General features: G+C 42.4%; 1 protein-coding gene across 2 annotated transcripts in view; it reads left to right on the plus strand.

The window, feature by feature from the left end:
* Positions 1-15,573, plus strand: part of LOC133728167 (uncharacterized) — a 54,127-nt gene that overhangs the window by 5,303 nt on the left and 33,251 nt on the right. The gene's annotated exons all lie outside the window — the stretch shown is intronic.

A 15,573-nucleotide genomic window follows, 5' to 3' on the forward strand; every position in this document is an offset into this window, starting at 1 on the left:
CGCCTCCGTGTGTGTATATATATATATATAATATGAAGATTGTTCAAGTAAATCCAAAACATGAATCTTCAAATAAATCCAAAACATGTGTTTGACCTAGTTGTAATAGGGTTGAATTAGAGATATTCTCGGAGATATTCATAGAAATCCAATTAATTGTACGATTATCTTTCTTTTACAACTCTGATTCTATGTCTTGTAATCCTCTATATAAAGAGGCCTCTATTATCAATGAAAGTACGACTTAATTATCTCCCAATTCAGTTTTCCTTAAACATGTTATCAGCACGACGCCCTAACCCTAAAACCTTATAGCCAAAACACTAAATCCGAATACAAAACCTTGAAACCCTTTCGGCCCCGCCGCACACCTAGAAGCCCTCCACACGAGGAATCTAGAACCAGCCGCGCCACCCCTAGAACCGGCCGGGAAAATACCGAACCGGCCATCAGAAGAAGTTATAGGTTCCTTGCCTGGTTCGAGATCTTCCAGTCCACATTCGGCCGCCATATTCCATCAACGTTGGCCCTCTTACCCCAGATTCCGGGAACAGAAAAAGTACCTCCCGGAACCGGCCTAAAAGACACTGAACCAGCCAGCTTGAACTGCCACCGACCCTGCACGCCACCGAGCCCAATCACCTACCCCCAGACGCGGCCCACGTGCAGGCCACAGACGAGGCCTAGAAGATCAGAAGCCCAGTTACAGAAGAAAAAAAAAGGCAGCCCACAGACGACTAGACCCGGCCTACTGCCAGCCAGGCCCAAATCTAGGGCCACGTCATCCCCGCCACGTCACCTACCGTCAGACCGCCACATTAGCATCGGTGACACGTTAACAGGTCAGCTTCGGCGACTTTTTCTTACCATTTTTCGGGGACCTATTCCAAGGTATTTTTTACTATTTTTTAGTTTTTATTCAATTTCTCTTCTTTTTCTCGGGGACTTGCAAACTCCCTTCTTCTACCCCCCCCCTTTCTTCATCATAGAGGAGACCTAATTAAGCCGAACTATGGGGGTTCGTGCTCACTCCAAGCTTGGAGCTTGTAAAGTCCTCCAAACTTAGAGTTTGTTCAGAAGAAACGATCAACCACAAACATCATTGTTTCGATCTAATCCAACCCCTCTTGGAATCGAATTTCTTGGAAGCGACTACGCTTAGAAATTTTTATTGTTTTCGTGGTAGCTTTTTCGCTCAGAAACTGACCCTTTTTCTTGTTCTCTTTCAGGATGAGTAACCTGAACAAATCGGACTTTGCTCCATTGGGAACAACTAGCTCTGGATATCACAGGTGGGTTCGTGATGTCCACTTGCATCTCAAGTCGATGGACTCCTAGATACAATTCTCGAGCCTAGCCAGGACGTGCTAACTGTTGAGCAAGCTTAAGCTTTGGAAGCAAATAGAGCAGCCTTAGAGGCAAATAAGGCGAAAGCCATCATCCTAATGACTCGTCATATGGATGATTCGCTCCGATACGAGTGTATGAATGAAGAAGACCCCAGAAGGCTGTGGGTCTCATTCGAAGAAAGATTTGGCAATGTCCGTGACTCCCTGCTTCCTAACCTAGAAGTGAGATGGCATAACCTCTACTTCTGTGATTTCAAGTCAGTACTTGACTACAACTCGGAAGCACTTCGCATTAAATCCTTAATAGAATTATGTGGTAAAGAGATCACAGATGCGATGTTGATTGAGAAGACTCTCTCTACCTTCCCTGTCTCTATATTGATGGATTCTAAGAACTATCGAATTGATGTTACTGCAAGATAGATCACAATGTTCATGAGCTCATTGGAGCTATGAATGTCGTTGAAAAGTATGACAACATCCTTGTGAAGAACTATAATTCGAGATCCATGGAAACAGAGCATATTTTGGAATCCAATTATAGTCGCGCCCCTAAGAGAGGGAGCCAAGAGCGAAACCCTAATCTTAGGGATACTTCTGGATGTTCTGGTCCATATAATAGCTCTATTTGGGAAGGTAACCGCCAAAATAGGCGAATACGGAACTGAAGAGGTAAACATGGAAAGAAAGAGGGAGGCAACGCCTCTGACCATGTTGGTGGCGCCACCAACACTAAGAGCCATCTAAATGACGTTTTTAAAGCGCCTCAATCAATGGAGTCTGAGCAAAGAGATGTATATTCTTGATGTGCAGTATCTGGTCATAGGGCACACATTTGTAGAGCTCGTGAAGAAATTGTCACCGCCTACAAAGCATATTGTGAAGCAAGAGAAGCTCACTATATGGAACAAGAAGATCAAGAAGATGATCTAGAGTGAAGGGTTGAAGACTACAAATCTGGCTAGGATCAATAGATCGCCAATTCTGTTGAAATCTTTATTTTTCCAAGAGATGTAATAGGCAATTGCCATATACTTTGTAGTAAATGCCATTGGTTTAGTTTTTCTTCACATAGGCTCATCCAAAATGAGTATGATGTCTAGGAAGGTTTTGAGATAAGTGGTACTTAAGTGAGCTTTGCTCCACCGACATCTCTCTACTCACCTAGTCATATTTATTTTGGAGTTACCGAAAAAAGTCCAAAGACTACCTTTGTTTTGCATTAGCTAGCATTTGGATTAGATTCTCCTAATGGTTAAGAGACAATCATGTACTTCACTGACTTATGAATAAAATTTTGCGTTCTTTTCATTATGACTCCATTTTGATTCTGAGCATATTACTTTGTGACTACGATTGCTGGGCCATCAGTATTAATTCAAGGACATGGAATAGCCCAAGTTTTCCTTGCCAAATGGCACCTTGATTACTGTCATAGAAACTCTCTACGCTCCTAAGGCAAATCGCACCTATGAATAGGCAACGGATTCCATGCAGAAACGCATGTAGAGAACGAAAAATGAGTTCATTTGCAATACCTTTAATGATTACATCTTAGAGAAGTTTATGTGTCTCTCTAGTGGATTTTATGTCACCACTATTCGAGCTGTTAAATTCAATAAAGTTATGAGAGAAGATCTCTTGGATTTAGACACATATTGGCTTTGTCAAGATAGGATAGGTCATCCTAGTCATGATATGATGATCCGTCTACTAAAGACTTCACATGGACATCCATTCTTCCGAGAGAAATGAAGCACGAATCAAAGGTTGATTCCTGGACTAAGTATGACCGCTGCCGCTACTTAAGGCACTGCCGCCGTCCTCCACCAGCCTAAGGCTAGTAGAGTTCCTATCCATAAAGCCATGGATGGCACCCTAAGTGATGCTGCAATCACCAACTTTGCTTCAAATAGCGTCTCAAACGCTTGGCTCAACCAAAATCCTCATTGGTTGCTTCTAAGGCCTCTCGCTCATTTTACGAAGCTCGTTCCTTAGGGAAATTAGGACTGAGACCGTCCTATGCAAAGGATATGAAAATGCTCATTCTGTTCTTACATAGAGTCCATGGGTATTCTGTGGGCTAGTTCAACCAATTTGCGGACGTTTAAATATCTCATGATATTTGCTGACAAGCAAACACGCTGGTCACGTGTTGTGTCATTATCCACTTGTAATGCTGCTTATGCTACACTCCTAGCACATATCATATGACAACGGGCTCACTCCCCGGATCATCCTATTCAGTCAATTGGATTTGACATTGCTAGAGAGTTTACATCGAAGTCTTTCGATGGTTATTGCATTGGGACTGATGTTGGATATCATATTCCCTTGAACACACCTAAATGGTCTCGTGGAAATGGCTACGATGGTGGCCCGGACATTGATAATGCTCACTCATCTCCTTATATCCGCTTGGGGTGGTGCAATATCGCAGGTAGCTATGCCAATTTCGTCTACGACCCATCGCCACTCAATCTACCTTTGCTTTACAGCTAGTGACTGGGTACAAGTATCATACTTACACATATTTGAGTGTGTCATTTATGTGCCAATTGCGCTGCCATAGCGCTCTATGATGGGTCCTTACAGACGAATGGGCAACTACGTTAAATTTGAGATTCCAACAATCGTCCGCCACTTGATGCCCTTACTAGGCGATCTCTTTACCGCTTGTCTTGCAGATTGTCACTTTGATGAGACAGTCTTCCTTCTTGAACAAAGCATTGTCTCATCTTGATCACTCTCACAAATGAAGCACACTTGCTCAACCATCTTAATTGCTTGACATAGGTGGAGTTACTCCCGGTTTCCTTGAGCATTAAGAATCAAGTCTAACTTCTTATTCATGTTGGCCTTAATCCGCTTCAACTCAATTTGCATTTGAGTGTTCGGTGGATCCATCTCATACATACCTCTTCTTCTTTGTTGATCATTCAAAATCACATTGGCTTCCTTCACTGGTCTCCTATCACTTTGATTATCATAGAGTTTGGATGACTCAGCTAGTGAGTCAAGAACGCTTTCCGCTTCAATCTCATTCTTCTCCATGAAGCTCCTTTGACAAGCATTGTTAATTCTTCTATTGGTATCTTGGCATAACCCATTGTAGAAAGTACTCAATAGTAACCACTGATACCAAAACGTTGAGTCTGAGAGATTCAAAAGCCTTAATTGTCTTAATCTCGTTAAATTCGATCGTCAGGGGTTGAGGAAGTCGGGTCCATGGCGATGGCTGCATAAAGAAGACTTTAGCTCAGTTTTAAACTGCAATCAGATCGACGTCGGAGTCGAATGGATTGATTCAAGGCACATAATGGAGAGGTAGAAACGAAGCCGATTAAGATATGAAGCTTCCATTTCTACAACCTCTAATTAACGATTGTAAATGACATGTATGATTGAGATATGAATATGCTATTTCTACAACTCCAATTAAGGATCGTTCAAGTTCAAGCCCACCTTGGTAAGAACCAGTCTCTGTTTTGAATCATTGGCCTTTGAGTAGGTGCTTGAGAGTTTTCAAGTTTCACTTGTATGAGACAGTGGACAACCCAATTGTTGAAGTTGTTTTACTTATAAATCCACACACAAAAATTTCCATATATATTTTGATATTTGTAGTGAGTTCAAGGAAAAGATGGGGTGGTATTTTTGGGTCGGTTGGTTCAGTTTTTTCCTTGTTTAAATTGAGGGGGTGGAGTGGCGTCTGATCCCAAAATTTGTACTTTCGAGGTCACATTATACACTATTGATCAATTTTTTTTCTTCATAAAACCAGAAATAGCAGTAGCATAGCTAACCTTCATCTATTTTCCATCTCAGGCAGTACGTAGCACCTGACTTTCAATACTTTTTTGATCTTCAAGCAGTAGCAACAGAGTAGCAGAAATTTGTTCTTCATCCCTAAGTAGAAAAGTAGTAGCAGAAACTGGACAATTATGAGTGTAGTAGCTAGAACTGGACAAGTACGAGTACAAGTGCAGTAGCAGAACTGGATAAGTACGAGTGTAGTAGCTGAAAGATTAGACGAGTGTAGTGAATGTAGTAGCATAACTGGACAAGCACAAGTGTAGTAACAAAACTAAACAAATATGAGTGCAGTAGTAGGATTTGCAAGTGGAAGTACAGTAGCAGGATTGGATGAGCGAAAATGCAGTAGCAGGATTGGACGATTGTCAAATGTTGTTTCTCTGTTATTTTTTTTGTCTCACATGGTTTCTCTCTCTTTATTTGAATATAAAAGAGTTTGAATTAAACAAAATAATTAAGTACTTGTCCTTATTTGTAAAGTTTTGTTCTTATAACCTTGAAATCAACTTGTATAGATGTATTTGTGAATCTATTTTTTGTCAAGGACTTATTTGTAGTTTGCTGTAAATATTGGTATTACGAGGATAATTGTAATGCAACTAGGCTTAATCGGGGTACCCGTATTAAGTCCCCCGATGCGGTAAATTATTACTATTAATAATAGTGGCGTAAGGATGATCCAGCGAGGATAACTGGGTATAACCCAAGTATTATTTAAAAAATACACACATACATGTATATTAAGAAATATAAATATTAATAGTACATGTATTTTAACTTTTTAAGTGACACGGAAAAGATGGTTAAATAACTAATTTTATTGAAAATGGCTAAAACTTGATGTCATATGTAAACAAAGCTTTAATAAGTAGATAAATACAAACTTTACGAAAGTTTATAAAATTGAAAAAATCTGGTATTGTTTATTGTAAATTATATTACAAATAATTACTTGTAAAGTTTGGTAATACCGGGAACCGAAATACCAAATTTGGTACATCTGATTAAGCACCAAAAAATTGGGCTTTGTTTTAGAGAAACTGAATTTGAGAGGAATTTGCTGTGTATTCTCATTGATAATAGGGGCCTCTTTATATAGAGGATTACAATGCATAGAGTCTCAATCGTACAAGGAAAGTAATCATACATTGAATAGGAATCTAGATCCTTCTAATTTAACTCTATTACCACTAGGTCAAGTAACCTAGAGTTTGGGCTAAACACAAATAGAGATATCCTTAAACACTCCCCCTTGTGTTGTCCAAACGCTGTGCTTCTCTCGTTGTCTCGTTAAAAACCTTGCCGAGTAACAAAAACCCAGTGGGACAAAAATAATCTCGGTCGAAGGGGAAAAAGAGCACAACACACCCTTCACGTTTCGAGGTGAACATGTAGACATCTCCCCCTGATGTCTGCGCCTCCCCCTGATGACTACGATCATGGGAGTTCAGATAATTTCCGCAAGCCAATTCTTGCTACATGTTTCTCGAACGTGGATTTGGGCAATGACTTAGTAAACAAGTCTGCCGCATTGTCCTCAGATCGAACCTGGTTCACTTTGATCTTGAGGAGCTTCTGTTGTTGCTGATTGTAGAAGAATTTGGGCGATATATGCTTGGTGTTGTCGCCTTTGATGTAGCCTTGTTTCATTTGTTCAATGCAAGCAGCATTATCCTCATAAATGCTCGTTGGCTCATCTGTGGTAGTCTTCAAACCACAATTGCTTCGAATATGCGTAACTACGGATCGAAGCCATATACATTCACGAACCGCTTCGTGAACAGCAATAATCTCTGCATGATTCGAAGAAGTAGCGACTAAGGTCTGTTTTGTAGACCTCCAAGATATCGCGGTCTTTCCCATGGTGAAAACATAACCAGTTTGGGAGCGACCTTTGTGTGGGTCAGAGAGGTACCCAGCATCAGCAAAACCTTCCAAAATACTTATATCGTTTTGGGATGGGGATAGGGGACGCAGTCCACCATGTGTGGCGTCCCTGGCACTTGATGGGTCCGAATCTATCTTCTCTCTGTAGGGATAGAACAAGCCCATATCGATCGTACCACTTAGGTATCGAAAGATATCTTTAACACCAGTCCAATGGCGTCGTGTAGGCGCAGAGCTATATCTAGCTAGCAAGTTCACAGCGAATGAGATATCCGGTCTTGTGCATTGTGCTAAGTACAATAATGCGCCTATTGCACTTAGGTAGGGCACTTCTGCCTCTAGCACTTCTTCATCGTCATCTTTTGGACGAAATTGATCCTTCTTTGGATCAAGACTACGGACGACCATTGGGGTGCTTGAAGGCTTAATCTTATCAGTGTTGAAACGCCTAAGCATCTTTTGGGTATACGCTGATTGATGAATCAGGATACCATCTCTACGGTGCTCAAGTTCTAAACCGAGGCAAAACCGTGTTTTCCCAAGATCTTTCATCTCAAACTCGGATTTTAAGTGTTCAGCGGTTTCCCTTAACTCTTTAAAGGTGCCAATTATGTTCATGTCATCGACATAAACCGCTACTATTGCAAATCCGAAACTTGTCCTTTTTATGAACACACATGGGCATAGTTCATTGTTGACATATCCCTTTCCAATCAAGTAGTCACTTAGACGGTTATACCACATCTGTCTGGATTGCTTCAATCCATATAGTGAGCGTTTCAATCTAATCGCAAACGCGCTCCGTGGTTTAGAGCCACTTGATTTGGGTAACTGAATTCCGTCTGGAATCTTCATGTATATCTCTGTATCTAGATCCCCATATAGATACGCAGTAACCACATCCATAAGCTGCATGTTCAGTTTTTCGGAAACTACCAAACTGACAAGGTAGCGGAACGTTATGACGTCCATTACGGGAGAATAGGTCTCCTCGTAGTCGATTCCAGGGCGTTGTGAGAAACCTTGCGCCACAAGGCGAGCTTTGTACCTTACAATCTCGTTTTTCTCATTACGCTTTCTAACGAATACCCATTTGTGACCAACTGGTTTGGTGTTGGGCGGTATTGGCACAACTGGTCCGAATACCTTTCTTTTCGCTAGAGAATCAAGTTCTGCCTGGATCGCATCTTTCCACTTTGGCCAATCAGCTCTACGTTGGCATTCATCAACGGAGCGTGGTTCGATGTCATCGGTCTCAATAATCTCACGCGCCACTGAATACGCGAATACATCATCAATGATGATGGAGTTTCTTTCCCACGTCCCATGTACACTAGTGTAATTAATAGAGATCTCTACGTTCTCAGGGATAGGTTCTGACATTGAGGCGTCCCCCAATGATGTCTCTTGGACATAACCATAATCCGGAACATTCTCATGGGACGGATTTTGAGTATCGATGATCAAAGGATTTGTTTGTGCCTCATTCGCTCTCTTTCTTGCAGGACCTGCGGCCATAGATGCCACATCATTGCCATGTTGGGCAATGGCGCCATCTCCTGGTGTCACAGGAGAGGCGTGATGTCCAGTATTTGGGGCATCGATCCTTGCAGGCACGTTTGCAGCAGGTATGTGTGATCTCGTCACTTTGGCAACATCAGAAAACGCATCAGGTAGAGTGTCTGCTACGTTCTGGAGCTCGATTATTCTTCGCACTTCAAGTTCGGACTGTGCGGTACGGGGATCGAGATGAGACATAGTGGGGACAGACCACGACAATTCCTGTCGTTCCTGTTGAACAGATGTGTTCTTATCTCCCCCTAACGATGGGAAGACTGTCTCATCAAAGTGACAATCCGCAAATCTAGCGGTAAAGAGATCGCCTATCAAGGGTTCAAGGTAGCGGACGATCGTTGGAGATTCATATCCAACATAAATGCCCATTCGTCGTTGTGGACCCATCTTAGTACGCTGTGGCGGCGTAATAGGCACATAAATGGCACACCCAAAAATGCGTCAGTGCGAGATATCAGGCTCGTACCCAGTCACTAGCTGTAACGCAGAGTAAGATTGGGTTGCAGTGGGTCGTAGACGAATTAGCGTCGCTGCATGCAATATTGCATATCCCCAAGCAGAAACAGGGAGATTGGTGCGCATAACCAATGTCCGTGCTATCATCTGTAGTCGTTTGATAGCGGCTTCTGCGAGACCATTTTGGGTATGAACATGGGGAACTGGATGCTCTACATCAATCCCCAGTGACATGCAATAGTCATCGAATGTTTTCGATGTAAACTCCCCAGCATTATCAAGTCGAATTGACTTAATAGGATGGTCAGGGTAGTGAGCCCATAGACGGATAATCTGGGCGAGGAGTTTAGCATAAGCAGCATTTCGAGTGGACAACAGCGCGACATGTGACCAGCGTGTCGACGCATCAACCAATACCATAAAGTATTTAAAAGGTCCGCATGATGGTTGAATTGGTCCACAGATATCCCCTTGGATTCTCTGTAAGAACGGAATGAGTATTTTGGGATCCTTTGCGTAGGACGGTCTCGGTCCAAATTTCCCAAAGGAACAGGCTTTGCAGAAAGAGCGAGGGGCCTTAGAAGCAACCAATGAGGATTTTGGTTGGGCCTGAGCGTCTGTAGCGCTATTAGAAGCAAAGTGTGTGACTACATCTCCTATTTTGGCGTTAGAGCCATGGAAATTGGTGTGTGTGGCGTCATGGCCACTAGGAGGAACAACCATGGCGTCATGCTCATGGTTGGCGCCATGAATGGCGTCATCACATGGGACTTGGGCGGCCCTATGGCGCCCCAAGACGGCTGCAGCTCCAGATTCTGCAATTGTTGCGGTCTTGCTAAGTCCTGGAATCAATTTTCGATTCTTGCTTCTTCTCACTCTGAAGAATGGATGTCCGTGTGAAGTCTTGAGTATACGGAGCATCATATCACAACCAGGATGTCCTAGTCGGTCATGCCAAAGCCAATATGTGTCTGAATCCAAGAGATCTTCTCTTATGACATTATTGGATTCAATAGGTCGAATTGTAGTGACATAAAGTCCACTAGATTGACACATAAGCTTCTCTAAGATGCGCTTTCTTCCGCAATCATTAGAGGTAATGCAAAGGAATTCTATTCCGTTCTCACTATGCGTTTCCGCATGGAATCCGTTGGCTCTAATATCTTTAAAGCTCAATAAGGTTCGATTTGCCTTAGGAGCGTAGAGAGCTTCAGTGACTTTAATCAAGGTGCCATTAGGCAAAAGGAATTGGGCCATTCCATGTCCTTGGACTAAACCTGATGGCCCAGCCATCGTAGTCACAGATGAATATGTAGGCAACATCTTCAAGAATAATTGCCTATGTCGTAGAATGGTGTGCGTAGTCGCACTATCCGCAAGACATTGAAGTTCATCCATTCCTAAGAGAAAAGCTCGTAATTAAAAAGGAGTCATAAAGAAAAGAACTCAACTTTTATTAATAAGCCAAACGGAATTACATCATCGTTTCTTTAACCAAAGAAAATCTAATCCAATAAACTAGTTAATGCAAAACAATGGTAGTCGTCTAACTCCTTTCGGTAATTCCAATGTAAATGTGACCAGGTGAGTAGAGAGATGTCGGTGGAGCGAGGCTCACTTAAGTACCACTTATCTCAAAACCTTCCTAGACATCACACTCACATTGAGTACGCCTACTTTGAAGAAAGACTAATAGCATTGGCATCTACTATAAAAATAATATGGCAATTGCCTACATCTCTTGGAAATAAAAAGACTTAATCAAAATCGCCAGTTTCTGGGTCTTGATCCTTGTAGTCTTCCACCCTTAGATCGAGATCTCCATCTTGATCTTCTTGTTCCATGTAATTTGCCTCCCTTACTTCACGATACAGCTTGTATGCGTTTGCAACATTCTGGGATGCAGTACACTTCTTTGCCCAATGTCCACTTGATCCACATTTGAGACAAGCATCATTATGGTCAGGTTCCCTTGATCGAGGCGCTCTGGGAGCGTTTTGTAGACGGTTATTGCCTTTGGTGGCGTTACCACCATAACCGGAGGCTTGGCCTCTCTCTCTCTTCACACGTTTACCTCCACGGTTCCGTGCACGCCTATCTTGGCGATTTCCTTCCTCTTTAGGGCGAGAATATGGACCAGAACGTCCAGAATTATCCCTACTCTTAGGGTTTCGCTCCTTGCGTCCTCCCTTGGAGGCGCGACTATAATTAGACTCCGGAATTGACTTGGTTCCCACGGGTCTAGAGTTATAGTTCTTCACAAGTATGTTGTCGTGCTTTTCAGCTACGTTCAAGGCACCAATTAGCTCATGAAATCTTGTGATGCGTCTGGCATTGACATCAATCCGATAGTTCTTGGCTATCATCAATGCAGAGACGGGGAAGGTGGAGAGAGTTTTCTCGATCAACATCGTATCAGTGATGTTCTGTCCACAGAATTCCATCATAGACTTGACACGAAGTGCTTCTGAAATGTAGTCAAGTACAGACTTGAAATCACAGAAGCGGAGGCTAGACCATCTCACTTCTAAGTCTGGAAGCAGGGAATCACGGACGTTGCCAAAACGGTGCTCGAGTTCTACCCATAGTCTTCTTGGGTCTTCCTCATTGAGGTACTCATTTTGGAGCGCGTCATTCATGTGCCTTGTCATGAGAATGATGGCTTTAGCTTCATTCGCCTCTCTCGTAGCTCTATTTGCTTCAAAAGCAGCAGCTTGTTGAGGAGTACGCACGTCCTGACTTGGCTCTTGGATCGTACTCAGGATCCCATCAGCCTTAAGATGCTGGCGCACATCACGAACCCACTTGTGGTATCCTGCGCCTGTTGTCTCTAGTGGAGCGAAGCTCAACTTATTCAGGTTACTCATCCTGAAAAACAACAAGAAAATAGGGTTAGTTTCGGAGCGAAAAAGGCTACCACGAAAAACTATAAAATTTCTGAGTGTAGTCGCTTCCAAGAAATTAGGGATTTTCTGAGCGTAGTCGCTTCCAAGAAAATCCGATTCCAAGAGGGGTTGTTGGATTAGATCGAAACGACGATGTAAGTGGTCGATCGTTTTTCTTCTCAACAAACTCTAAGTTTGGAGGACTCTACAAGCTCTAAGCTCGGAGTGAGCACGAACCCCCACAGTTCGGCTTTTGGTCTCCCCTATGAAGAAGAAAGGGGGGTAGAAGAAGGGATGTTGGAAGTCCCCGAGAAAAGAAGAGGAAATTGAAAAACTTCAAAAAACGGGAACTTTTAGAAAAGTTTACATTGAAAAATAGCCGGAAATCTTGACCGGAAAAGTCGTTGAAGATGGCCGGAAAAAGGTCGCCGGGGGTCGCCGGAAAAGTGGCCGGAAAAAGGTGGCCGGAGCTAGGCAGGTTGGTGCAGGGCAGTTGCGGAGGCGTGCGGGGCTGCTGCGGGGCTTGTGCAGGGCTGCTGCAGGGGTTGTGCAGGGCCTGTCGGCAGTGGCTGCGCAGGGGCGTGCGGGGCTGTCGGCAGGTGTAGGCAGGAGGCTTGCAGGGGCTGTCGACAGGTCTCGGCAGGACGCTTCGGCAGCTCTCGGCAGCTCTCGGCAGGTCTCGGCAGGACGCTTCGGCAGGTCTCGGCAGGACGCTTCGGCAGCTGCTCGGCAGGGCTCGCAGGGGCAGGCACAAGGCAGGGGCCGGTCCGATTTTTCCGACTGCCGGTTCAGGGGTTTTCCGGCCGGTTCCGGTGGTTCCGCCGCCGGTTCTGGGTTCCTTGGGAATAGGGCTTCGATATGTGGGGCGGTGGTTTCAGGATTTTGAAGGTTACGAAATTAGGGTTTTTAGGGTTAGGGCTTCGTGCTGATAACGTGTTTTAGAGAAACTGAATTTGAGAGGAATTTGCTGTGTATTCTCATTGATAATAGGGGCCTCTTTATATAGAGGATTGCAATGCATAGAGTCTCAATCGTACAAGGAAAGTAATCATACATTGAATAGGAATCTAGATCCTTCTAATTTAACCCTATTACCACTAGGTCAAGTAACCTAGAGTTTGGGCCAAACACAAATAGAGATATCCTTAAACAGGTTTGTAATTGGTAGCTCAATTTCAAAACCGAAACCGATTCAAAACCAATTTCAAAACTAAAAAATTTTGATTTTGAAATTGAAAACATGTATAACTGATTCGAACCGACCGAGTAACAATCTTATTTTTAAATTTTTAGCAGTAGATAAGGCACCATATTCTAGAGATTAATGAATTGTTTAGGAGAGTTTGACATATTTTTGTCATCGTGGGGCAACGACCCATAAAGCTTATAATCCATGGATCCATAATTCAAAATCCTTATGACAAACCAGCCCAAACCATGTCACTTGACCCGACCCGCTGCGATCTTCGAAATAAAAGGCGGAAGAAACCTATCATTGTTCTTTCAGGCTCTCACTGAATCGAACCCTAGGTATGGCTGGACCCGACGCAAGCTGTGTGGAAGAGATCTGCCAGGGAGATGAAACTGTTTCAAAAGGCGTAAAGTTCGTTCACGGCGCCTCTTCTCCGGGTATGAAATTTGCTTCACAGAATTTCGTTCAAATTTTTCTTTGATTTGAAAGAAGATATATTCTATCCTTTATTTTTTATTTTTGAGTTCGTTTGCTCCTTCCTCGTATGGTTTTGATTTTTTCAACTGTTTGTTAAGAATTGTCTTCAAGGGAAAAATGGTTGTTTTTGTTAATAATAAGATTAATAATTGTAAAAATATATGGTACTTTCAAAATCTTTTGAGACAGATCCTAAAGTTCTTGTTTTTGTTAATAAGATTAATAACTTTGAGATTGCTTTCTCTACTATGTGCTGTTTAGCTCCTATTATATCCTGGTGTTTGTGTAATTGGCTTAATCTTTTACAAACCTATACTCGAATGAGTTCCCAGTATTTATGTAACGTTTGGTAAAGGTTGATTTAAAGTGATATCCCAGTACTTAATTAATTGGTATAATGTTTCACAAAGCTATACAAGCGTTTATGTTTCTGGTGAAAAGGGAATTCAGCTGTGACTACCATAGATTCTTATTGTCTTATCTTTTATGGGTATCTAACATCAGAACTGCAAACAAGCAGGCACCTATACCTATACTCCTGTCGACCTCAGTTCCAAGTTCAGAGGACCAGTGGCTGGTGGAGGCCCTTCAATGGACAAAGCAGTGCCTTGCAATGAGTGTTCTAAGGAGCACCCTCCTTATTCTTATTGCCCTTACGCACCTTGTGATATTTGTTATAAGGTTCACCACCCTAGTTATTGCCCTTACTTCGACCATATCCCACAGGGTGCAACTTTTCACCATGGCTATGAAATAATTTGTGGATGTGGGAATGAATTTAATGAGGATAAGTGGGTTTGTACCTCTTGTGGTGGGAGCAGAGCAGTGCTTAAGGCCAAGCGCTGTAAAATTTGTAATAGCGTGAAACAGCATGGCGTATATGAATGCCCGGAGGACAAGGTTCTTGCTGCCAAGTATAAATTGGTCAGAGACAAGAGGCGTTCAGTTATGCCGAATAGGATTCCCTATAACACTGTTTGTATTCCAGAATCATCATCAGGAAAGATCTATGTTCCAACTCCTCCTCCTGGGTGGGTTTGTGGACACATGAAAGAAGGCAAGCTTACTGGGTCTACGTGGTAAGCTTTCAACGTGTTGTTGTTTGCTTCTCTGGATAAATAGACAGGTTGTACCAGAGACGATTCAGTTAATGTAACTTTATGAGGTTAATGTGACTTTATGAGCAGATAATTAAAGACGCCTTGAGAACTTTTTAATAGCTGAAATTTTTAACCATTTACAATGGTATGTAGGATTTACTTTTTTGTTTTTGTTTTCTTATGTGGATTTACTTTGGTGCTATAATGCCCTTGTTTCCGGACAAATTGCTTGACTGTTATTTTTCAGGGCTGTCAAAAGAAATTAGCAAAAACCGGCCAGTGGATTTGGGGAATTTCGTCTCTCCCCAAAATAAAAATTTTCTACTGCACAGGGGTTTATAGAATTGTTGCAACAAAGGCTAATAGGCATTTTATTCTTTCCATTAATTAACAATTGTATATTTATATATTTCAAAATCTGGTGTTCTTACCAGATTTATGTACTTGCAGCTGGTCAGTAGACCAATCAAAGTTCATAAATTGCACTTACAAAAAAAAAGTTCATAAATTGAAATTCTAACTAAACTGGTTACAAAAATGGTTGGATATAATAAAATACATTAGATTCTCTCAGTTGGTTCGTCTGGTGATTAGATGTGCTGCATCTGGCATTCACTGTATATCAAAGCAGTACGATTAATAGTGAATGACCACGGAAAATCAACTTATAAGACAAAAACAGTCATTTTCGGCTCATTTGCTAAAAGTACATTATCAGTTCTAAACATAAGGGTATCCCCACACAGCAGGCACTAGCAAATTCTAATAGAATCCCATTCTCTGCAACATTGTAATACAGAGTCACCTACTGAGCATACCAATTGCTTTCAACTTCC

Source organism: Rosa rugosa, chromosome 2, assembly GCF_958449725.1.
Source record: "Rosa rugosa chromosome 2, drRosRugo1.1, whole genome shotgun sequence".
Taxonomy (NCBI): domain Eukaryota; kingdom Viridiplantae; phylum Streptophyta; class Magnoliopsida; order Rosales; family Rosaceae; genus Rosa; species Rosa rugosa.